The following is a 23,374-nucleotide window of genomic DNA, read 5'->3' on the forward strand; positions in this document are numbered from 1 at the left end:
ATATGGTCTTTGCTGGAAGGTTTCCAGGGAGGGGAAATCCACTAAAGTGATATGAAGCAGTCCTTCAATATTTGGACAACTAATTGTTAGGAGCTGAGGGGTTGACCATCAATTGGAGGATAGTTGAACAAGCTATATAGTATATGAATGTCATGGAACATTATTGTGCCATAAGAAATGAAGGGGATGGTTTCAGAGAAACCTGCAAAGACTTACATGAACTAAAACAGAGTGAAATGAATAGAATCAGAAAGAAAATTCATACAACAAAAAACTACTTATCTATATATAGATATCTATACATATACATGTATATAAATGCTATGTATATATAATATATGTAGCTATTATCATATGAATTATCCTCTTAGTTTGTTTCTTTCTCTCTATATTCACACACACACACACATACACACACACACACACACACACACACACACACACACACACACACACTTTTATGTGGCCAAGGTAGGAATTTGTTTTGCTTGACTATACATATTTGTAATTGGAGTTTTATTTTTCTTGCTTTCTCAAGATAGGTGGGTGGATAGAGTGGAAATGAAAATGAGATGGTCAATCTGATATAAAATTGAGTTATAAATAAATTACTCAATTGTAAGCATTTTTCCTTATATTAGATGGAAATTCACTATTTGTTCACTCTTATCCATTGCTCCTATTTTTAAAGCACAGAGGATGAGAAGTTTAAAAAAGACAATCATCTTTATTCTGAATTTAGCAAACATCAAATAAAACTGGCACTTCTCTTTATATGGCAGGATAGAAAAAAACACACAGTATGTGAATCTGTGAATCTCAAGTATGTACAACTTGTTAGCTGGGATCCAACAGAACAAGTTTATTAGATTACAAGCTCCTTGAGAACAGGGACTGTTTATACTTTTCTTTGAATCATCAACACTTAGCATGATGCCTGACATATAGTGGGCACTGAATAAATACCAGTTGACTCAGTTGAATCAGTCAATTGATACCCTTCCATATGATAGTTTTTCAGATATTTGAAGATTTCTCCAAATACCTTGGCCTAGTATAGACCAGATATTAGAAAACCTGGTTTTATTCTTTTCCTTTGACATAATATACAAACTCTGGAAGACATTTCAGCTTTTGAGTCAACAGATTGCTTACCTCACCCTAAAAAATATTGTTCTTTTTCTCTTTTTGTTGTTTTGTAGTTGTAGTTGTTTAGTGTGTTTTATAAAAGAATTTTAGAAATGGAAGATGGGAAGTTTGTAGTTCAAGGACTAAACTAATGCAGGAATTTTTCCTAAATATTTGAAGAATTTTATTTTCCCCCTTTTATTCTGCCTGAATCCAGTGAAGATCATTAGCAGAGTCTACAGAAAGGCAGGTTTTCATGCAGCATGATGAAGACTTTCCTAGCATTTATAATTCTCCCTAAGTAGATTGTGCTTCTTCCAAGTAGACTTGCTGTCACTGGAGAAATTCAGAGGCCAGAAGCAACATGGCATAGTGCACAGAGTGTTAGACTTGGCTTCAGGAAGAAGGAAACTTATCTATTAGCCATGTGATCATGGGCAAATCAACTTAACTTTCAATTTCCTAATCTGTCAAATGGGACAATAAACTGTAGCATGTAATTTCATAGGATTGTTATAAAGGTCATATAAGATAATGTATGGAAAGGACTTAACAAATCTTTGAAAATTGTTTTTCTAAATAGTTTACATAGTATAGAAATTAATTGTTCTTTATTTTTCACTCTTTTATCTAATATTTTATTTGCCTCCAGTTACATTTAAAACAATTTTTTACAATTACTTTTAAAACTTTAAGTTTTAGGTTTTCTCCCTTATCCCCACCCCCTGCCCTCATTAAGAATGGGAAGTTATGCAAAACATTTCCATAAAGGACCTGAAAAATCTTAAAGCACAAATTAATAACAATTATAATTATGGCCATGATGGTAATGTTTAACAAAAGCCCCTCTGAAATCAATGTTCACAGGACATGCTTTAATTTGCATCATTCACGTTTTCTTCATCACTTTAAGTCTAGACAGTCAACAAAATGGGAAGACAAGCCTAGATTTATAGCATTCTCCAATTTTGGAGTTATAATTGTTAATGATTGGCTGTCCTGAGCTGGTATGAACTAGCTCCAGTACATACCTGGTTATTCTTATTCTTATTCACTAGTCAAAAATTTGATAGAATTGAGAAGTGGAAGGGACCTCAGAAATCACATTATTTGATCCTTTTGTTTTATCGATTAGGAAAACTGAAATCCAGATAAGATAAGCTACTTGTCTAATATTTATATTTTTTAGGGGAAAAGAAAAAAATTCCTCACATAATTTTAATAATAGCAATAATACTGTTGACTTTTGATAGTATTTCAAGGTTTGGAGAATACTTTTCTGCATTCTCTGAGCTGAGCTTGACAAAATTTCTCTGAGATATTAATGCCTCTATTTAGAGATAAGATTGAGGTTCAGAGAGTTAAATGCATTACTTATGATCAGACAGTGTGTAAACATCAGAAGGTTTTGAACCTAGGTCTTTTTTTGAGTTCAAGTTCAGAGCTCTTTTCTTTTAAATTTTTTAAAATTTTCTTCAGTTACATGTAAAAATGACATTTTTTGGGGTTATACACATATGTTCTTTTTTTCATATTTTTTATGAATGTTGGGAAAGAAAAATTCAGAAGAAAAGAGAAAAACCAGGAGAGGAAAAAAAAAACAAGAAGAAAAAAATGAACATAGTATGCGCTAATTTACATTCGGTCTCTGGATGTAGATGGCATTTTCCATCTAAAGCTTATTGGGATTGCCTTACATTACTGAACTGCTGAAAAGAACCTAATATGTCATAGTTAATCATCACACAATCTTGTTATTGCTGTGTACAGTATATTCCTAATTCTGCTTATTTCACTCAGCATCAATTCATGTAAATCTTTCAAAGCTTATTCATCATTTTTAAAAGAATAATAATATTCCATTGCTTTCATATAATGTAACTTATTTAGCTATTCCCCAATTGATGAGTATCTACTCATTTTCCAATTCTTCATTATCACAAAAAGAGCAGCTACATTTTTGCACATGTGGATCCTTTTCTCTCTTTTATGATTAAGAATTTTTTAATAATAGATTTTTATTTTCAAAATACATGCAAAAATAGTTTCCAACATTCAGCCCTGCAAAACCTGGTGCTCCAAATTTTTCTCCCTCCCTTCTCCCATCTCCTTCCCCAGATTGCAAGTAATTCAATATATGTTAAATTAGTGCAGTTCTTCTATACATATTTCCACATTTATCATGCTGCACAAGAAAAATCAGATTGAAAAGGAAAAAAAAAACAATGAGGAAAAAAATCAAGCAAACAACAACAACAACAAAACACACTATGTTCTGATCCATATTCAGTTCCCATAGTCCTCATTCTGAATACAGATGGCTCTCTCCATCACAAGTCTATTGGAATTGACGTGAATCACCTCATTATTGAAAAGAACCATGTCTCCGAATACAATCCTTCCTTTGCAACAACAACAACAACAAAATTCGGTTCTGCACATATATATTGTACCTAGGATATACTATAAGATATTTAATATGTATGGGAATGCTTGTCATCTAGGGGAGGGGGTAGAGGGAAGGAGGGGAAAAATTCGGAACAGAAGGGAGTACAAGGGATAATGTAAAAAAAATTTACCTATGCATATGTACTGTCAAATAAAATGTTATAATTATAAAAATTAATAAAAAAATTAAAAAAGAAAAAAAGAAAAGAACCATGTCCATTACAGTAGATTATTACATAATCTTGTTGCTGTGTACAATATTTTTTTGGTTCTACTCACTTCACTTAACATCAGTTCATGTCAGTCTCTCTCTCCAGGCCTTTCTGAAATAATCCTGTTGGTCATTTTTTATAGAACAATAATATTCCATTACATTCATATACTATAACTTATTCAGCCATTCCACAACTGATGGATATCCACTGAATTTTCAGTTCCTTGCCACTACAGAAAGAGCTGCTACAAATATTTTTGCACATGTGGCTCCTTTTCCCTATTTTTATGATCTCTTAGAGATAGTAGAGACACTGATGGAACAAAGGATATGCATAGTTTTATAGCCTTTTGGGCATAGTTCTAAATTGTTCTCTAGAATAGTTGGATCATTTCAAAACTTCACCAACAATGTATTAGTGTTTCAGTTTTTCTACACTCTCTCTAGTATTTATCAATATTTTTCCTGTCATCTTAGCCAACTGAGAGGTGTGTAGAGGTACCTCAGAGTTGTTTTAATTTGCATTTCTTTAATCAATTAGATAATTTTTTTCATATGACTATAAATGACTTTAATTTTGTCATTTGAAATGTTCATATCCTTTGACAATTTATTAATTGGAGAATGACTTGTATTTTTACAAATTTGACATAGTTCTTTATATATTTTAGAAATGTACTGTCAGAAACACTGGCTATAAATTTTTTTCCCCAGCTTTTCACTTCCCTTTTAATCTTGTTTCTGTTGGTTTTGTTGTGCAAAACCTTTTAAATTTAATGTAAACAAAGTTGTACATTTTGCCTTTCATAATGTTCCCTAGTTCTTCTTTGGTCATAAATTCCTCCCTTCTCTAAAAATCTGATAGATAAATTATCCCTTGCTCTTCTAATCTGTTTATGGAATCCCTCTTTATGCCCAAATCATGTACCCATTTTGATCTTATTTTGGTAGGGGGTGTGAGATGGAGGTCTATGCTGAGTTTCTAACATTATTTTCCAGAAATTTTTGTCAAATGGTGAGTTCTTATCCCAGAAACTGGAGTTTGGGGATTTATCAAATATTAGGTTACTATTGGCTTTGATTATTGTGTTGTGGGTTTCTAATCTATTCCACTATATCTTAGCTAATACCAAATAGTTTTGATGACTATTGCTTTATGATATAGTTTTAGGTCGGGTACTGCTAAGCCACCATACTTTGTATTTATTTTTTTCATTAATTCCCTTGATATTCTTGATCTTTTTTGTCCTTCCAGATGAAATTGGTTAATATTTTTTCTAGTTCTATAAAATGATTTTTTGGCAGTTTGATTGGTATGACACTGAACAAGTAGACCCACTTAGGCAGAATTATCATTTTTATTATTTTAATTTGGCCTACTCATGAGCAATTAATATTTTTCCAATTGCTTAGATCTGACTTTTTGTGTGTGAGAAGTGTTTGGAATTTTGTTCATATAGTTCCTGGGTTTGCCTTGACAGGTAGGCACCCAAATATTTTATTTTGTCTATGGTTATTTTAAATGTAAATAGAGACAATGTTCAGAGGGCTTCTGTTTAAATCTAAAACCTACTCCCCTGATTATTCCTTGATGTCTTTGTAGATTTCAATTTTTTTCATTCATTTTTCCAATTTAATTTTCATAACTCTTATCATCCAGCCTTTTCTTGAAACCTTCCAATGAGGGAGATCCCACCACTTTCTGTGGTCTCCCATTTTCTTTTGGTACAATCTTAACCATTAGGAAGTTTTCCCTTTGATTGAGCCAGAAATCTGCCTCTCTAATTTCTGGTGATTCTTCCTTATTCTGCCTTTAAAAAGAGGAAATCCAATCTCTCGTCTATGCATTATACCTTTAAATGAAGACATAACGAAGACAGTTAAAGCATTCTTGGTTCCTTTGACCATTTTCCAATGGTATATTATCTAGTTCTCTCACTATTCTAGTTTCTCTAAGTTGGATTTGCACAAGCCTATTTTGACTTTCCTTGTTTAGTTTGCAGCTCACTTCTGCCTTCACTCCAAAGCAGAACTTGTCATGAATTAGGTATCTTAAGGTAATTGCTATACAGCTAAGAAATTTTAATTAACTAATTTATTTGTTTTTTATTTTTATTCTGTTCTAAATTCTCCCTTTTCTTCTACTCTCTGCCCAATCCATTAAGAAGGCAAGAAATATGACACCCATTATATATATAAAGTCATATAAAACATATTTTCAAGTTAGCCATGTTGCAAAAAAAAAAAAAAAGCAAGAAGTATCAAGTGAAAAAATATGCTACAGTCTGTACTCAGAGTTCATTAGTTTTTTCTAGAGGTTACTAACATAATCTGTCCTATAAAAGTATAGGACCTACTAGAAGAGACATTTTGAAGGAACAAGAAAGACTCTCCCTGTTATGATTAGTTACATTTGTGTTTAGATAGAAATTTCATAGTAACATTTTAGATAAACACACCCTACTCTTTCCTAGGACCCTAGAAACAGCCATCTCGGTGAACAAAATAATATATAGGCTAATCTTATCTTATGTATCTCAAAGTCTGGTAGTTGTTTATCATTAACATATTTTTACTAAATAAGTGAGAGATTTTTTAGTAAAATCTTTAATAAAGAATCTCATTCCATTCTTTTGAAGGAGAAAGAGATGTGGATTAGAAGTTAATTCAATTAGAAGGATTCAGAATCAGTTGGATAGATAATTCTTGATGGTTCAAGGTCTAATTGGCAGGAATTCTCCAGTGTAATTCCCTGTGGTTCTCCAGTTGGCCCTGCTCTGTTGAATATTTTCATGAATGACTTTGTGTACTCATCAAAGTTTTAGAGGACACAGGTTATCTAACACAATGCATGAAATTATGATTCAAAGCATCTCAAATATCAGGCTGAATTGAATATAATGAAATTCAACAAAGAAAAATATCAAGTCAACATTTGGGTTCAAAAAATCAACTTAAAAGATAGAGATTGGAGAAGGAATGATTAGGCTGAAAATTTCACTGTACTCGTCAAGTGAGTTAGCATTGTGTTGTAGCAGTGAAAGACATTCTTGGGCTGTATTGAAAGGTGTAGCTTCCAGGAATAAGAAAATGATAGTCCTACTGTGCTATGCTAGAGTACTGTGTTTGAACACAATTTGAAATCATTGATAAACTGGAAAGTATCTAGGACAAAAAGTCTTAAACTGTAGGTCATGACCTCACATGGGGGCTGTGTTACCAAATGGGTGGGGCTATGAAAAATTTAACAACAGTAAAAAATATCAAATATTCCTCTATGATTTAATTCTTTATGTAAAATAACAAAGCAAATCTGTCTCATTAATATTCAAATTTGTTTTCATCTTTAATAAATAATAACGTTATATATGCCAAAGAATTGTTTTAAAATAATTTTTTTTCCTTAGGGAATTGGGATTAAGTGACTTGTCCAGGCTCACTCAACTAGGAAGTGTTAAGTGTCTGAGTCCAGATTTGAACTCAAGTTCTCTTGACTAAAGGACTGGTGCTCCATCCACTGAACCAACTAGCTGCCCCTAAAATAAATTTCTTTATGACATTATCAGTAAATGTTTAATTTGTCTATCTACTTTATACACCTATATGCTCAGGATCATGTGCAAATTTCTAAGGTTAAAAGGAAGTGTAAGGGGAAAAATTTTAAGAAGCTCTAGTTTAGAGGGTGGTAATCAGTATGGTGAAGGGTCCTGAGTCTGCATCACATGAAAACTAATTAAAGGAACTGGGGATATTTAGCTGGAAAAGTAGAAGACTCTGGGAGAACATGATCCCTGGATTTATTTATATATTTGAAAGAAGTCACATGGTAGAAGAGTTCCATTTATTTGCCAAAAAGTACATTTAAGCTTGAAATCAGGAAAAGATCCCTAAGGACTCAAGGTTTTCGAAAGTGAAATGAACTGTCTTGAAAGATGATGGCTTCCTTTTCATTACAAGTCATCAAGCAAAGGTTGAATGATTACTTCCTAGGTGTATTGTAGCAGGGGATCTTTTGGGGATATCGGTTGTTTAAGATGGCTTCTGAGATCATTTCCAACTCTCCCATTTTGTGATGATTTCTGAAGAGGCAGAAAAAGCATTTCTTAAATACCTTAAATGGTGTGTGGTTTTGCTGCTCTTGTCTTGATCAGGTGGTAAGAGGATGTTTAAGCTGATGTCCTCCATTATCTGAACAATCAATAGTATATGCTCATTGACTGTATTGACAATACATTCTGAGAATTCTGGTTCCACAGGCTGAGCAAAATGTAGGCAGAAGACAGCATAGTGAGCCAAATGGATGTCTCAGGGTGGCAAAATGATCTGATCTCAGCAACTCTCTCATATCTCCTGCTCTGAGATTAAGGCAGTTTGTAGAGAGGAATTGTGGGGGAAAATCTCAGTAAATGATGTGTATTTGACCACACCAAGCTTATATGGGATCTTCTATCAAAGGAGGTCAGTTCTGTTTAAGTTGTAGATAAGATTATCTCTCCTTTCCCTCCTTTTGCATATAGATCATTTGGGAGTAGTGAACTTACAAAAGTTCACTACTTTTTGATGCAAAACAATACTAACCTGATCACCTCAGTAGTATCACCTTTCCAAATTGATACCAAATTTTGACCTGTGAAAAGAATGACAGAATCTGAAAGTTGGAAAGGTTCTCAGAAGTCATCTCATTAGCTCAACCTGTATCTCAGTGAAAGGCTTTTTTCTTCCAACTACACTCTCTAAAAGGTGATTGATTATTCACCTATTGCATGAGTATTTAATGATGGGGAAGTCACTACCTCTGGAAGGAGTCCATTTCTCTGATGGACAACTCTAATAGTTAGAAAGCTTTTTCTTTACATCAATCTACAACTTTAACTTGTTGCTTCTAATAAAAACATTTTATATACTTCCTCCACATGGTAGCCTTCCAAATTCTTAAAGATATCTAACATGTTTCCCTTAAGCCTTCTCTTGAATATCATTTGATAGAATAAATATAAAGTTCTGTGGAGTCAAAAATCAACTGCACAAGTTATAAGATGAGGTATAGCTAGGCAGTAGTTTCTGTGAAAAAGACAAGAAAGTTCTGGTTTGTGTCAAGCTCAATATGAATAAACAGTGTGTCATGGCAGCCAAGAAAAAGCTATATTGGGATCTTGACCTACATTTATTAGAGCAATATTGTCCAGAAAAAAAGAATGTAATAGCTTATCCTGGTCAGACAATATCTAGAATGTTATTTTTATTTCTAGATATTAAATTTTAGGAATTATTATGACAAACTGGTGAATCCAGAGACTTAGTTACAAGAATGGTAAGATAACTGGAGCTAATTCCATAGGACAATCAGTTGAAGTACATGAGAATATTTAACCTGAAGAAGAGAAGTGAGAGTGAATGGGCAGAACCGTGAACCGAGAGACATTGAGTCCAGGGTCTTCAACCACTTCCCCAATTCCAAATCTCTATGATTCAGCTTCCTCATCTGTTAATTGAGATGGGTAGGGAGAATTGCTCTCCATAGTCTTCCAGATTAAATATTCTGGGGTTCTGGTAAAAAGTTAAATGAAAGGTGAAAGTTAAATTCTGAGATTAGTGCTATTTTTATGGTCTGGCTAACATTCTGTGAAGGGATTCTCTTTTTACTTCTCAGAGAAATGTGGCCTTCAGAGAAGTCTGAAAGTTTGTTCTCAAGGAACTTTTTGGTGAAATTTTTTGATAGTTATGTAAGCTCCTACTGGTTGATTTCAAAGGTATATTAGGAGGACAGATAAAAATACAAAAAATGGGAAAAAACGACACAAACAAGGATAGGTCAAGGTGCATCAAGGATGGTAGCTATTTTATTTCAGATTTTTTTTTTTTTTGCAGCTAAATATGCTCTTAATAACAATCACTTTCTATTTTTACCCCACTTTCTGCTACCCTTTTTTCATGTCCTGATGTCTCCATCTTCCGCCCTGTGCCAAAGTGCTACCTATAAATTTCAAATCTATGTATGTTTGACAAATTCATCTATTGCTGCTGGCTTTGCTTGGTATGGCACATCTTCTTGCCACCTTATTAGGAGAACTTGGTGCCTGTATGCTTGCCAAGGCTCTGATTATTCCTGGGTGGCCATATGCTGTGTCAGCTAGCTGTGGGCAGCCTGTAAATGAATGACTTGAATTCTAAACCGGTTAAGCTTTTATTTGCTAACTACTTTATATCTGATAAACTGGGGAGGGGACCCCATAAACATGTTTACTTTGGGGCTCCCAGGCATGTGTCTAGTGAGCCAATTACATAATACTTTTTTGAATAGCAATTCTTTAATTGACACTTTTGGGATACCACTGTTCACCAACTTCTGAGGACTTGCTCTTCTCTATGATTATTCAGTCCATTTAAATCTGCCTAGAAGGGAAGTAGAGGCAGATTTCCTCATTCCAACTTTGGCTGACCTTTCGTTATGGAATTTAAGAGGAAAAAAAAAGTGAGGTAAAACAGAGGTTACTTGGAATTCTCTCAGGATAGATTATTCTGGACATTTATAGGTAGGAGTTTTATCCTTGGAAATACTAAAGAGATTTCTGAGCATACTCCCTTCTTCCTTGCGCCTCCTCATCTTGAAATCACTTCAAAATTCAGCTCTGGTCAATTCCTACATGAAGTCAGTCCTCCAAGTCATTATTTTCACCCCATTCCCACACTCATCCCCATCCCCACCCCTGAATTTGTATTTCTTCTGTATCTATTTTAAAATTCATTTACATATTTCTTCTGTATTGATTTAAAATCCACACTGGGTTTTGTTTTGTGTTTACTTCTTTTTTTGGGTTTTGTGTGTGTGAGGCAATTGGGGTTAAATGACTTGCCCAAGGCTACACAGTTAGTAAGTGTCAAATATCTGAGACCATATTTAAACTGACTCCAGGCCTGGTGCTTTATCTACTACACCACCTAACTGTCTACACTCCCCCCCCCCCTTTTTTTTTCCTTTTTACTCAACACTAGTTTTATTTTAAAATTCCACGTTCATAACACTTATCTAGATTCCATTATTGTGACTTTTGTATTATAAGTACTATTTGGAATTATTTCTGTAACACATACAACTTAGTTTGTTATACAGTGTATACGTTATGTACATGTATATTGTTTTCTTTAAGAGAATAGAAGCTCTGTTAATGCAGGGATTTTGTTTCTGCCTCTGGATTCGCCAGCACCTTTCAGAGTGTCTAGCTTATAGAAGTATTGTAAAAATGCATTGAATTGAATGAAATTCTTATAACAACAACAACAATAGCATCCTTCTAGGATTTATTAAGCAAGGACTGAATTCTTTTTTCATGGAATTTTAAAAAACTATTCTAAATTTTATTTTTAACATTAAATTTTTTTTTGAGTTTCAAATTCACTCCCTCCCTCAACTTATCCTCCACTCTTTTAGAAGGCAAGCCATAATGATATCAGTTATACATGTAAAATCATGAAAATTTCTATTTCCAAATTAGCCACATTGCAAAAAACAAAACAAGATAAACCCCAATAAAATTAAAGTGAAAAAAAATTATGTTTCAATTTTTACTCAGAATTCATCAGTTTTGTGTCATCATAAATCCTTTGGAATTGTTTAGGATTGTCATATTGATCAGAGTAACTAAATCTTTCACAGCTGATCATCACCATAATATTGCTGTACATAATACATAATGATTTTACTCACTTTATTCCACATCAATTTATATAGCCTTCCTAGGTTTTTCTGAAACCATTCTACTTGTCATTTCTTACAGTACACTAGTATTCCTATATATAGCACAATTGATGGGCATTTCCTCAATTTCCAACTCTTTGCCACCACAAAAAGAGCTGATAATTTTTTTTTGCATTTATAGATTCTTCACCCCATTTCTACCTTTAAAAAAGTCTCTTTGGGACACATATCTAGTAGTGGTATTTCTGGGTCAAAGAGTGTGCAAACCTGTATAGTCCTTTGGGCACAGTTCAAAGCTTTTCCACAATGGTTGGATCAGTTCACAACTCTACCAAAAATGCATCTAGTATCCCAGATTTTCTTGGGAAATTTTCTAAAATGGATCATACAAGTCCCATTCTCTCAAACTTTTATGATGCCATAACTTTGACTATTAGTTGTTCAATCAATTAATAAACATTTATTAAGAATCTACTGTATGGCAGACACTGTGTTAAGCAGTTTATTCTTTAAGATTATGCTTGAAGATAATGATATACTCAGAGTAAATTGAATTATCTAAGATGGTTTATTTCACAAATGGCTCCAAATTGGAATGCTTTGGAACTGTAGGCTTTGCTTTTAATAGTTTTTCTCTTTTACTTTTCTGTCAGCTTTCACTTTTTTCTACTTTTAATTCATCTCCCTTTTAGACTATGAATAGACCAATTTATGTAGTAGCCCTTTTATTCTATTTTAATTTCTGCTTCTAATCTGCTGTAGGCTTCCATGCAAGACATCTTTGTTAGAATTTTATATAAATTAAGAGCAAAGAGGCTGTATGTAAGGATTTGATGCAATCTCATAAGTGACATCCATGAACTTCAGTAATTGGACTTTAGGCTCTCTTTTTTCCTAATTTGAAACTTAGAAATCTTTTTTTTTTCTTTTGAGAAGAAGGCAAATTTTTTTCCTGACTCTAAACTATGTGTTTGATAGGTAAACTCATTAGATAGTGAGTTCTGGGTTAGGCAAGCATTATCATTTCACTATTGGCCTTTGGAGGCCAGCTGGTCTTGTGCTGTGCCCAGAGTCAGGAAAACCAGAGTTCAAATGTGGTCTGAGATACTTATTAACTGGGGGATTCTGGGCAAGTCACTTAACCCTGTTTGCCTTAGTTTCCTCATCTGTAAAATGAACTGAAAAAAGAAATGGCAAACCACTCTAGTATTTTGCTAAGAAAATCCCAAATGGGATCATGAAAAGTTGGACACAATTGAGAAACAACTCAACAACTAATAGATATTTGTCTATAACTTAGTGGGACGTTAAAACAAATGACTTTGCTTCCACTGCTAACAGTGCAAATAAACATACTCCTCCAAGTTGTGGGAGACATAATCCTCCTTCTCTCTGTGTCACCTCAGTTAGAGTTTGTCCTTTGTTCTTGAAGAGGACCATGACCATAGGAAGGAAATGTTATGAGTTGCCAGTGAATTGGATTTGAGAGAGAAAGGGCTGTACAAAATCACCTGCCTCACTTTCTCCTCTGTGGTCAACTGGGTACACAACAGAGAGAGAAATGAAAAATAGGATGACTGAAAATAGCTTTGGATGCAGTGGGAGCCCCTGATCTTTTTAAAGGTAAGGTCTTTCCCAGGTCTGTTTGTTTGAAGCAATGGCCATTCAGTAATTAAACTAGGTAAAATATAAGGCAAAGAATGACCTCTTTTACCCAGTAAAAATAAAACCAATCTGGGAGAGGAAGACCCTCAGGGTTTCACCACCTCAATCACTGGGAGGGGAAGAAGATGAGATTCACATTTTAGCACAGTCCAAGGTCCAATCCAAACCCCATGGAGACTGAAATTATAGGCCCCCTGGCTTCTAACATCTAGGAGTGTAAGAGCACTTATTGTACCTGAAACTGAGCACAAATAATACAAAGCTTGGGCCTATCTCTTGGAAGGATAGTAAGAGAAACAGCAAGTCCCTTCTGCTCTTACCTATCCAAGTTGATTTCTGTGGCCAGGAACACACTAGGAACATGGTAGAAAGAGAACTTAGTCTCACCAGTTTTAAAGGTGGCCAAAATAGCACGCTCCAAAGCCAGGTTCCATGTCTATACTATGTAGAGCAAATATATAGAACTAGTTATCCAAGACATGGTATAATCTGAAAATCTAAATGGAGGTGAAGATTCATAATATGATGAGAACAATTTGTTCCATCGGCCATGAAGTCACTTAAAGCATTGGTTAGACATTGAGACATCAAGGTCATCCTATGCATCTGGAGTCATCTCCAGTTGTCCTGATTGTCTTGCTGTTAGACGGTGGTGGCTTTAGAAGAAAGAGTGAGGCTGATGAATTCGTGCAACTCTGCCTCCTTAAATCCAAGTTACACATGAATGAAAAGACATCATCAAATATTCATAGGAACTATTTGTGTCTGACCTGTGGCAGAGCATTCTGAGCTAATATTGGCTGATCAGCCACAATCAGACACTGCAACTCGACTCTAACATAGTGATGTCATTTTGGTCCTCTTTTAGAACAAAGGACATCAACCAACAGACCAATTAGCCCAGCTAGGACAAAATACCATTCCTCAGGCTCCTTAAGATTGAAGCAGACCCCTCTCTATCGACTCTACAGCACTGAAGAACACATATCTTCAAGATAGTCTCTGAATATGAATGAGGACATTGAGACCAAGTAAGAAAGAAAAAAGAGAGGGAGCTTAAGGAGTTGGAGAGAGAAGAAATGACATATTAATGTTGATATTAATATCTCAAGTTAAATGCCATGAAGAATGGGCTTATTTCATGTGCATACCTGCATTTATAAAACATCAGATTAAGATTCAGGAGTTATGGTTTTGGATCCTGACTTTACAGAGAACTGGATGAGAGACAATGAGCAATCCCTTTCTCTCTTTGAGCCTCAGTTTCTTCAGCTGAAAAATAAAGCAGGTGACTGAAGTAGTCTCTGAAGTCAATTCTCATTATCTGGAACTGAGGATATTTTTTGGGTATCTGTAATTCCATCAAGTGCAGCATTCTTATTTTCCCTTTCCAAATGAGAGCAGAGGCATTTCCTTCTGTGTTGACTCTAGGATTTCTCTTAGAGCTAATTGTTCTCCCTGCAGGGACAGAGTCTTGCAATGAGTGAAAGCTAATGTCTGGGCCAAGGCAGATTGGAGCAAGAAAAGAATGAGCCAGTGGTTACACTTTGCTTTATTAAAGTAATTATTCAGCCATGCTAAAATGGCTCATGAGGTTTCTATTTATTAAGGCTTTAATGCTCATTTATTTTATTGACTTTGGGGAGAACTAATGCAGATTTAATTTCTTCCTGGGGAATGCTGCCTCTTGGTATTTTTTATTTGAAATTAAATAAAATTCTAAAAAACAACAAAAAATTGGAATTTCCATATTATTCAAGTGATAAAACTGATGACTTCTTACAAAATGTACTTTGAAAGTACTAATAATCTCTTGGTTTGGCCAGGGGGTTGCATGAGAATTCTCTCATCTACCTTCTCCTTTGTAGTTGAAATTATCTTCATCTCTGTACTCATCATAGAGTGAATCATGGCATAACTGTACTAGAAGAGGTCAGAGCAATCTTGTAGACCAATTTCTTTTTCTTTTTTTTAATAGATGGGAGAACTGAAGTTGAGACTTAAGACAACTTGCTCAATGTCAAATAGTAATTTAGTGGTAGCCTGGATTTCTGGGCTCAAAGTTAGAATCACTCAACAACCTTTTAAGGACTTCATGATAAGTATTTTAAAATTATTTAAAACATTTTTAAATAGCATTTTTTTTTCTAAATGCATGCAAAGATAATTTTCAAAATTTACTTTTGCAAAATCCTATTCCAATTTTCTTTACCTCTTTCCCTTCCCCTTTCCTCAAGCCAGCAAGTAATCCAATATAGGCTAAATGTGCAATTCTTCTTAACATATTTCCAAATTTGTCATATTGCACAAGAAAAATCAGATCAAAAGGGAAAAATAAACATGAGAAAGAAAAAATTAAGCAAACAATAACAACAGAAAAGTGAAATTAACATGCTTTGATCCATATTCAGTCTCCATACTTCTCTCTCTGGATGCAAATAGCTTTTTTCATCACAAGTCTATTGGAACTGCCTTGAATCATCTTATTATAGAGAAGAACCATGTCTATCATAGTTGATCATCACATAATTTTGTTGTCATTGTGTATAATGTTCTCTTGGTTCTGCTCACTCCACTTCGTTGTCATTGTTTACAATGTTCTCTTGGTTCTGCTCACTCCACTTCATGCTAAATTTTGAAATAGAAGAAAAATAAAAAATATGGCCTCTGACTTCTGTTTTGAAGACTGGCAAATGGAAAAGCAGAGGATGGGAACATGGACAAATTTAGATGTCCTGGCAACTTTGAGGAATGATAGATTTCCTGGTCTTCTCTTTAATCTTCGTCAGTGATGACCCCTTCCCCCAATCTGTTTGTTGTAATTTCTCATGTGGTACACACACACAGTTGGATATTACTCTCAAGTGAAGAAAAGGGGAAGTATAAATTGCAGGATCCATATTTATCTAGTGCTCTTGTCTCAATAAGAAGTTTCTCTAACCATTCCCTTTTAGAGAGATTGTTCCTTTCTGTGGCATTCAACAATCATGTCATTTTTATTCTATACTGCCTCATGCTATTATTTAACTTTTCATGTGTCATAATTCTTCAACCATATTTCAGTTGACAACATTTTAGAATTCTTTGTGTAATAGGGCTATATGGTAGGGACCAAAAACTCAGGGCCATAAGGGAACTATGAAGCAAAAAGCTGTGATGATCAGAAACAAATGTGGACCATGCCCTTCATGTATACTCTGAGTCTGTGTACTATATCTGTGTATTATACAGGTCCAATGGAGGGCTTGCATTCAACTCTGTGGCAATCCTCAGGTTTTTTTTGGCTTGTATGGGTGGGAAGTCTTGATCCCAAGGTGGTGTGATGAATTTGGACTGACTAGATAGAATTCCAGGAAGGAATAGGACTGCACCTGGATATTTTTGTTGTATTTACATAGATTTGTTCAATGTTCTAGGTCTTGTTATCTTGATATTTGCTTGAGAACTTAATAATCTTAGGAAAGAGTCAGAAATGACTCAAACTCCAATGTTCCCAGAGTTTCACTGAGTAGGCGGGTGAACATGCCAGAGAATTATTATTCAAGACTCTCTAAGACTAAACCGATCTGCATGAGCAGAGAGCTTCATTAATGGACTACAGACTACATATAACTACATATAATTTTTTTTCCTTCATAGAATATTGCTTTCCATAGAACATGAGTTTCCATGGGGAGTTGAAATGGAAGCAGGGCACTGGGATTGGACCACATTTTTACTGGTGTAGAGTTCAATGGTGGTGACATGCTCTTCAAATAATTAGAATCATTGTTCAGCTTTTTTTTTTTTTTTTTTTTGGCTACATTTTGCTCATTCTCTCACTGTATTCTGTGGTGGGGAGTAGGAAAGGGTAAAGTTGGCAAGCAAACCCAGTGAGAAAGTTTCCACAGTTGAATGCTGAGGTTATAAGAATAGAGAATGAAAAAAAAAATGTAAAAGAAACAGGAATATATATGATATTTAATGCAAAACACTGTAGAAAAAAATTTTGGAACCCAGGGAATTGGCCAATGGGACTCAATAGGATTGATTTTCCTTATAAGCAATATTACATTGGCCAAGAGCCAATGGCAAATGGCTGCAAAAGACTTTTCATGCTTCTAATCTATTCTATTTTCTCCCTTTCAACTTTCATCTAACATTAAAACACTGAGAAATATTGAGGATACAATAAATATAAATACTATTGCAACACTGTATAATGGTGGGGGATAGCTAGGTGGGGCAGTGAATAGAGCACAAGATTTGAATACAGTAACAGCTGAATTCAAATCCTACCATAGCCATATATTAGCTGTATCAACCTAGATAGGCCACAGGACCTCTTTTAACTTTAGTTTCATAACAATAATAATAAAAGCACTTATCTCACTTAGGTTGTTATGAGGATTGAATGAGAAACCACATATAAAGTATTTAGCAAACCTTAGGGTACAATATAAATATTATTGCTGTTAGAATGATATGAATATATGTATAATATATAATCAGTTTTACAATGCAAAATCAACTAATCATTAGGCATTTATTTAGCATGAACTGTGTGCTATATAATCTTCTAGGCACTGGGGTTTCAGATACAAAGAATAAGAAAATCTCTATTCACAAGGAGTTAACATTCTAATGGGGAATTTAGTCTCAGTTAAAAAACTGAGTTAATTCAATACAATTATTTTGGTAATTACCAATGAAATCATATGCAACATTTCAATTGTATATATTGCTGCTTATTTATTGTATTAAAAGAACAGAAAATGAGGGAGGATAAGGATGTGAGGTAACTAACAACCATAGTTTTCAAAAATATATACATTGCATTATTAAAATTTTCTCTACTTTCTTAGTTTAGACAATTAACAACAAGAATAACAAAACCCAGCTTTGTTGTGTACAGTGTTTGCTGATTTCCAAAGTGTTAATTTGCTTATATTGAAAATTTTACAATTGATTTTCTCTCAAGTTGGCTTCAGCATAGTCCAGATCCTCTAGGTAGGGCCAAATTCAACCCAACATTTATTAAATGCCTATGAGCAAGACATAGTGGCTGCTTAGGGTAGTAGAGTATTGACCACAGAATTAGAAATGCCTGGATTCATGTCCTTCTAACACATCATAGTTGTGTGCAGAGGGGCAAGTCACTTTGCTTCTAAATACTCTAGGAACTCTCTAGGATTATAAATTGGAGAGCAGGCTGTAATCTGTCATCCTAAGAGGAGTTTCTTCATTGAAAATTTCCTTTACCAATGAAATCATAATCTAGTAAAAGGAAAATGGGCAAGATCGAGTGGTGGGTACTGAGGAAAATGCAATAATAAACAAACTCCAAATTTAGTAAGGAGTTAAAATAGGTACACAAGAGATAATATATGATATGAGAAATATTATGAGATAATACATAATATGAGAAATAATATGAATCATGAAAAATAGCTAGGTAGCTACATATGTGAATGAGGGGAAGTGTAGATGTAAGGCTCATTTTGGTTGGGGTTAGTAAGCTCTGGATTCAAATCCCATCCTTGATATGCATCGACAGTGTGACCTGATGGGAGGTCAGGAGGATGGAGCAATATATTCCTCCCAAAGCCTTACTTTGTAGAGGACAGAAATTGCTTTTCTGGCTCAGACTACTATCTATCTGCATCTCTGCTTGGTTTCAAATCCATAGAACAGGAACTTAGATATTCTGACTCCAATCTTTTTTCCCTTGAGGGCTGTAACTCTACTTCAGCCTTGCTAAAGCTTTAAGGTTGACTTTAGGAATATCTAGCAGTCAGATAAATTTTGGGGGGAGTAGATTTTTCTATTGCTCCTTAAATATTATTAACTTATTTTTGCAGCAATTTAAACTTTGCAAAATACTTTTTTCCCCATTAGATCCTAATAATATAATAACCTATAATAACCCTGGGAAAAAGATGTTATAGTTACCTCTAGTTTACAAATAAGGACCCCAAGATCCTTACCCAAGATAACATAGCTCAGATGTATCTGAATTAGGTTTAAAATCTATCTTCATGACTCAGAGTATAGCATTTCATCTGCTACAAGAGGTAGCCTCTTGAGGCACCTGCCTAGTTTACTTTTATTATGTAAAGTCAGATCTGAGATATCCTTAATACTTTTAATAAATGCAAAAGCTCCAATCTAGAGACTGGTTTAAAGATGTTTCTTATTTTGCTCTGTCCCCTCTCCTCCTCAGTGTTACTGGTTACAATGATACCATGTGAAGTACTTTGTAAACCCTACAATCCTATGTAAATGTTAGCTCTTCTTAAAATGATTGCCATGAATTTGCTCATGTTATAGAGGCGATTTGTCTGCTGGAAATGAGTTTTAGTTCCTGAGGTCAACTTTTAAAGATGTTATGAATAATCTAAGGGTAGATAGATGATGTAATTGATAAAGTTCAGGCCTTGAGTTAGGAAGATCTGGATTTAGAAGTTCAAGTCAAACCCCAGACAGTTGCTAGCTGTGTAATCCTAGAAAAATCCCAGGATTTGGGACCCAACTTGCCTCAGTTTCTTCATCTATAAAATAATAGCGAAGAAAATGGCAAGCTACTCTAGTATCTTTGCCAAGAAAGCTTCATTTAGGATTGTGAGGAATGGGACCCAACTGAAGCAACTGAACAACAGCAAGAACACAATTAATATTGTAGATTATTTCTCCTGGACTTCCTACTAACTAATCTAATTTGCGTATTGTACTCATAACTGCTGTGGCGGTGCTCAAGTATGCTGATCTCTGCTTGGGGATTCTGTGCTAGTTGGATCCCTGGAAATCACTTTTACTGACCATGCAGTTCATGAATATACATTTAAATAATGCTCTCAGCATCATGGGCTGGGCTGCATAGCAGGTATATTTTAAATTAATAAAGGAAATCATAACCATGGTTGGTACTTAGTATTCATTTGACCCTAAAAATTTCCACATTTTAGAAATAATAGCTTGATTCTTTTTTCTTTTGATTTTGGTTTCCATATAGCATTGCCAGAAAGTGCTTCTCTGATTTGACAAAAACTCTTTGAAAAGAAAATCAACAGGGTTTCTTGGCTATATAGCTGTTCTCCCAACATAAGTAACAAAATGAAGCAGAAATGAACAGGTCTCAGTTCTTTGACCAGATGCATGTAGACTGGGGAGAAGGGATAGACAAAACACATTTGGAGCTTGGCAAAATCCCCAGTGATTGAAAATTGATTTGAGAAATGATGGCCTTCACTCAGCTTAATTTGACAAAGGGCATTTTAGAAAGAGAAGGTTGTTCTTTGCCTCTGCCTTAGGAATAAAGTGAATGCCAAAAGTTTGGATCTTTTTCTAATTAATCTCCCTCCCTCATGCTTTATATGTGAAAGTATGGTTCCATGTTGCCCGAATGTTCTAAGGAGCTCAGAATCCTTCCTGGAGGGAAGACACAGATATCTGCAGATCAGACAACATCCATACTGCTGCTCTACCTCTGATACTTTGCTTCAAGGGCAACCTCAAGGTGCCTTGGGTTAAAGAGAGCCAGTCTGATGTTGATGTTTGCATTCTGAATTAATGTTATCTTCTGTTGCAGACAGATGGAAGTCTTGGGACCAGTTGTGTCAGATTTTAAGAGAAACTCATGAATAACCTTTAAAAGAGATGTAATTCATGACAGATTCTTTGCACTGTGCAAAGCGTGGACTATCAATATTGCATTGATTAGGGGGTCACTGGAATTTGAGCTGCAAGTCAATGAGATTATTTAAATCTTGGAGGTCATCCTTATCCAAACCCCTCATCATAGCGGGGATGAAACTGAGGTCCAGAGAAGTGCCGAATGTCACATAGTCAGCAGCAGACTCAAGAGAGACGGGTGTGGATAGAATGGGGGATGTGGAAACTAGATGGACCTGGGTTTGATTCCCATCTTATATGCTTATGATTTGTGTGTTCCTGGGCAGGTCCCAAAGCTTCTCCAATCTTTCATTTTCCTCATGTGTAAAATGGAGAATAAAAATGCTTGAACTGTCTACCTTATATCATTGTGTGGAAAAGGCTTTGCCAATTTATTTTTTTAAAGCTTTCCTGGTTTTTTCAAGTCTCAACTAAAATCTTACCTTCTAAAGGAAGCATTTCCAAACCTGACCTAATTCCAGTGCATTCTCTCTTTTAATTATTCCTATTTGTTTTGTGGGGTTTTGGGGGTATACAGGAAGGACTAGCATCTCTAATGTGAGGGCTTGCTGAATCATTTTCAGGACTTCTCATCCAGTGTTGTGTCAACCCTTCACCCAACACTTACCTGTGGCTCCCAAAAACTGTAACATGACTAGTGGTCATATCCATCATGGTAGATGGGTTGCCAGGATGAGAGTAACTGAACTCATTGAGGCTAGCTTGGTAGATGTTTTCAAAAACAATGCATGAAGTGGTAGAGATTTGGTAAGGGTAGCTGTGAAACAAACAAAAAAAAAGGATTAAATCTGAGAAATATTTCCATGAGCTTCTGGTCCTATTCATTTCTCTTGAGATGTTGATCCTTTTCTCTGTCTTTGACTAATGTATTGCTCTTAGTTACTTCCTAATTAGTAAAAACCAGGTATTATTTTTTTTTCCATTTATGCTTTTCTGATTATAGCCTCTTTTAGTAAGACTTTTTTGCTCTTTTTGTTAATGACCTTATAAAGTAGGCTTAAGAAAAGCCCAAAGTCTCACACTGCATCTGGAGCCATCTCCAGTCATCCCAATCAATATTTTATTATGGGATCCAGATGGTTATGGAGGGGAAATTGAGACTTATGACTTTGCATAGTCCATACTCACTGAAATCCAATTCATTTGAACATCATGGTATCATAACCCTGATATCATGGTCCTTTTCAAGAATGAAAAACAAACAACAATCATGATTGATAGATCTGGACCTGCCTTGTAAAATTTGTCCCATAATACACCTATCAAATATTGGCAAAAACTTAATCTATCTAGATCTCTCATTTACATTAAAATTACTCCAACTCCCTCTGGAAAGAAGTCCACTCAAAGTCACACAGGGAACAATGTGCTTATTCATAAAGAAGTTATATTCTAATATAATACTTATTTTAAGAAGTTTCATTACTAGGGGTATCCTGAATGTAGGAGGCAAAACATTCACAGGCTGATAGCTGCAGATGAGATCAATTAGTCTGACCCTTCAAAGGGAGAAAATTGAAGCCCAGAGAGGTTAAGGAACTCTCTCCTTCTTTACCTCTTCCTCTTGGCTTCATTCATTCATGTCTCAGTAAAAATGCCACTTTCTATAAGAAATTCCCTTGTTTCTCCATCCTATCTACTATTTCCCTTCTGCTCATTTCATTCAATAATTTCTCTAAGACTTCCCATGCTTCTCTGAATTCTTCTTTACTTTCATTTTCTTAAGATACAGTACTTATGCATTCCTCACATGATAAACTGACACTTTAATTCTTTGCTTCCTCAAAAAGGTGATACTATGGATTTTCGGAGGTATGTGGGATCTTTCTGTCTGCAGAAAGAAAGGAAGGAAGAAGGAAAGGAAGAAAGAAAAAAGAAGAAAGGAGGGAAGAAAGAAAATAAGCCAAAGACAGACCTTTAGTACATTGGGAATATAGTTACAGGAGAGTTTATAGAAGGTTGAAGATTAGAATAGCCCAAAATGGGAATTTAGGAAGGGGCTGCCATCTGTGATCCTTTATATATCGTTCCTGATGTCTACATGTGCAAAGCCAATCATTTGTTACACCTGGTGATGTTACAAGGTTTTCTCTAACAGGAAGTTTCCAGTGGAACACGTTTTTTTAACCTGGGGCTTTTTGAGTCAATATGACATAATAATGAGAATGTAGGACTTGGTGGCAGGATGTTAGGGGTGGACCTGATGCCAGCACATGTGCAATTTGGTGATGAAATAAAACACTCTTAAATCATTGCATAGTTCACAAAAAAGTATTTTTTTTCGTGCTAACAGCTAGGATAGGCAGCAAGGATACAGTGCCTAGGAATGCATCTGGTTGGTGGGCAAAGAATTCAATGGAACAAATCATCTTTAGACATCCATCAAATCAAAGAGTCCAGGTTTCATGTGGATGGGGCTTTTTTACCCTCAGGTGATTTAGGAAGCTGCAGAGACTGATCAGATTCCAGAAACATCTTTGCTGTATGACAGTGGACAAACCACTTAATGCCTGTTAGTCTTAGTATCCTCAGAATTCCATAGTGCCAGATTT

At 35.0% G+C, this 23,374-nt stretch overlaps 2 long non-coding RNA genes across 2 annotated transcripts in view; one reads left to right on the forward strand and one right to left on the reverse strand.

Annotated features, from left to right (window-relative positions):
* LOC141540538 (uncharacterized) overlaps positions 1-23,374 on the forward strand; it is a 146,132-nt gene that overhangs the window by 21,037 nt on the left and 101,721 nt on the right. The window lies entirely within an intron of this gene.
* Positions 1-23,374, reverse strand: part of LOC141540537 (uncharacterized) — a 75,302-nt gene that overhangs the window by 15,688 nt on the left and 36,240 nt on the right. Inside the window, exon 2 of the long non-coding RNA XR_012481576.1 lies at positions 21,430-21,579. This is a non-coding gene — a long non-coding RNA (uncharacterized LOC141540537). The remainder of the gene's footprint in view (positions 1-21,429; positions 21,580-23,374) is intronic.

Source organism: Sminthopsis crassicaudata, chromosome 4 (genome assembly GCF_048593235.1).
Source record: "Sminthopsis crassicaudata isolate SCR6 chromosome 4, ASM4859323v1, whole genome shotgun sequence".
NCBI lineage: Eukaryota > Metazoa > Chordata > Mammalia > Dasyuromorphia > Dasyuridae > Sminthopsis > Sminthopsis crassicaudata.